The sequence below is a fragment of the Malaya genurostris genome, chromosome 2 (genome assembly GCF_030247185.1).
Source record: "Malaya genurostris strain Urasoe2022 chromosome 2, Malgen_1.1, whole genome shotgun sequence".
Lineage (NCBI taxonomy): Eukaryota > Metazoa > Arthropoda > Insecta > Diptera > Culicidae > Malaya > Malaya genurostris.
In genome coordinates this window covers 339,415,780-339,419,326 of record NC_080571.1, presented here as the reverse complement: position 1 = coordinate 339,419,326, position 3,547 = coordinate 339,415,780, and positions in this window count along the sequence as shown.

The following is a 3,547-nucleotide window of genomic DNA, read 5'->3' as shown; positions in this document are numbered from 1 at the left end:
CTTCGTCGGCAAACACTACAATATCTCCTACTTCTAACGGTTTAGCTCTAGTTTGCCACTTACATCTTTTTCCCAACGTTGGGAGGTATTCCTTGACCCATCGATCCCAATAATTTTTGCAGACCATTTGGGCTCTTACCCACTGTCTGCGAGTTACCTCTGCCTTTGATGCTTCATTAATAGAGCAAACGGCTTCTCCTGCACAACCTATTAAAAAGTGGTTAGGAGTGAGTACTTCATCGTCCTCGTATTCGAGTGGAATATGAGTTAGAGGTCGACTGTTTATTATAAACTCAGCCTCCGTTAATGCTGCTCTAAGAGTATGTTCTGGAATAGTGGGTTGAGCATTGTTTAATAAGCTTTTAACTTCCTTTACCATTCTTTCCCATGCACCACCGAAATGTGGTGAAACAGGAGGATTAAAACGCCATTTAATTCCATCATCTGATGTTCTTCTTAGCATTTTTCTAAATTCATTGTTAGCTCCAACGAAATTGGTTCCGTTGTCACTAAATAATTCTTGCACTCGTCCTCTTCGAAATTGTAAATTTCTCAGACAAATAATAAACGAGTCTGCACTCATATCTTGAGCCAACTCTAAATATACGGCTCTAGTTACCATGCACGTAAATAGACATCCCCAGCGCTTCTCAGAGCGTCTACCAATCGTTACATTATATGGACCAAAATAATCTGTTCCTGTAAATGTAAACGGTTTGCAATAAGTTGTTGTTCGGAAATCCGGCAAGGCAGCCATAATTGGTGGGAACGGTTTCGCAGACATGTTATTGCAATACTGACAGTTTCTCCTGACTGTTTTAATTGCAACTCTCATATTTGTTATCCAGAATCTTTGGCGGACTGCCGCGATAACTGTCTCCGTCTTTTTATGATGATATTTCTCATGGTAAAAACGAAGTATCAGCGTGCTTATATGGTGTTTATAGGATAAAATAATTGGTTTCCTTGCCGATATCGGCAAACATGTCGCATTTTCTATTCGTCCTTTAGATACCATAATTCCATTATGAAGTCTTTCAGGATTTAGATTTCTGATTTCACTTTCTTTATGGACATTTTCACCACGCTCGAGAGTATCCATTTCTTTAGGATATGATTCCCATTGCGCCTTTTGAATAAGGATGTTCTCAGCATAATCTAGATTATCCTTGTTTATATATTTGCTAAATGATTTTTTACCTATTTTCATTCTTAAATAGTCAATATATTTAAAAATGATCGCAACCGATCGCCTTAGTGTCTTCCAATTTGAGCACCAGTTGGTGTGAATTGATCTAAAGGCATTAATACTTTTATCCCGTATAACATGTAACGGTTTTAGTTCTAAAGAAGTTTCCTTAAACTCCTTTTCTTTAGGCCAGTTTTCCTCTGGTTCGTATAAAAAGTTTGGTCCTTTGAACCAAATAGATTCACGGTTTATAGTTTTTGTGGCTTCATCTGCTGGGTTATCCTTACTATTAACCCATTTCCATTGGTTAATAAAAGACTTTTCTAGAATTTCCCCAATTCTAAGTGCAACAAATTGTTTATATTTACGATGTTCTGATCGGATCCATGCTAAAACTGTTTTTGAGTCAGACCAGAAAACTGTTCCCTTTATTGGAAGTCGTAACTCGTTTTCAACGGTTTTTGCTAATCGTGTTCCAAGTACCGCAGCTTGTAATTCGAGTCGGGGTATGGATAGCATTTTTGTAGGAGCAACTCTTGCCTTTGCTGCTACTATGTTTATGTAAACAGTTCCTTCGCATATACTTCTCAAGTATATAACTGTTGCGAATGCATTTTCGGAGGCATCCACAAATACGTGTAGCTCCTGCTCAGTGGGATTCGGCAACTGACAGTAAGAACGCGGTATTCTTAATGATTTTACTTTTTCGAGTCTTGTTAACCAATTTTGCCAGTTTTCCTTGATTTTCACTGGAACTGGTTCGTCCCATCCTATTCCGGTTTTCCAAAGTTCTTGTATTAAAACTCGTGATTGGACGGTAATGTTTGACAGTAGACCTAAGGGGTCATAAACGCTCATACTTTGCGAAAGTAATTGACGTTTAGTAAATTCTTGTTCTTTAGGAATTTTGACCTTGTATCTAAGATAGTCGGTATCGGTTTCCCAAAATACTCCTAACACTTTCTCATATGATTCTTCATCATTTCCGAGCAACTTTGTTTTATCGTCTGATCTATTTTCTTTCGGAATATTTTCCAGCAGCCTTTTCGAATTTGAAATAAAGCTGCGTATATTGAAATGCCCATGTCTATGGATTTCAATGACCTCATTTATCACCTTTGATGCTGCTTCAACACTCTCGAAGCTATCGAGATAGTCATCCACATAGTGATTCTTTTCTATTGCTCTGACAGCATCTGGTTTTGTCTCTTGAAAAATTCGTGCGTTTGTATTTTTTACAAATTGCGCACATGCTGGTGAGCAAGTAGCCCCAAATGTCATTACTTGCATAACGTATATATGGGGATCAGCTTCAAAGTCTGTTCTAAATAAAAACCTTTGAGCGTTTTGATCCTCTTTTCGTATTCTTACTTGGTGAAACATTTCTTGTATATCACCGGTTATAGCAAAAATACCTTCTCTAAACCTTATTAGTATTCCTAACAAGGAAGCAGTTGCATCAGGCCCGGACAATAATTTTGTGTTCAATGATTCTCCGTTTACCTTCGCAGCCGCGTCAAACACCAATCTAGGTTTTATTGGTAATTTATTTTGATTCACTACTGTAAAGTGGGGCAGATAAAAAATTTTTGGATTATACTCGCCTGCCTCTGACAGCGTAAGCTTTCGCGCATAACCTTTTTGTACATATTCTTCTATTTTGTTTATGTACCAATTTTTTAACTCAGAATTCTTGAGCATCTTTTTCTCTTGATACTGTAACCTTTTTAGGGCAGCATTAAAACTGTTTGGGAATTGGACATTGTCATCCTTCCAAAGTAAGCCAATTTCATAGCTTCCTTCTTTATATTTTATTGTGTCATTCATGATGGAGCTAGCTCTACTAGTTTCCTTTGACACTAATGTCTTCTTCGGCACCATCACTCCGAATGCTTCTGTGCTAAAGTATTCTTCCATCTTTCTGTTAATAGATTCTACTGTGATAATTTCTTTATTCATCATAACATGATTGTTACGATTTGGTTTACCCAGTACCCGTCCTGATAAAATCCAACCAAGCTTGCTCTTTTGTGCAACTGGCTCATTGAATTTACCGGTTTTAATTTCATCTGAAACTATTAGGTATGAATGTGGCAAACCTAATAGTAACGTCGGAGTAGCATTATTGTAAGCCTGCAAATCAATATCACTGATGTAAGGATATCTTTGTTTTAGTTCCTGAACCTTGAGCGACTGTGAAGGAAGACTTAATTCCGATACACTCCTGATATGTTTGAGGATGTATGGTTTCTTATCTTTCCCTGATATTTTCACAGATATTTCTACACTTTCCATTTCTTGTTGTAATTCCCCATTTGTCCACGAAAGGGTTAATGGATTATTTCTCCCTTTAATTTT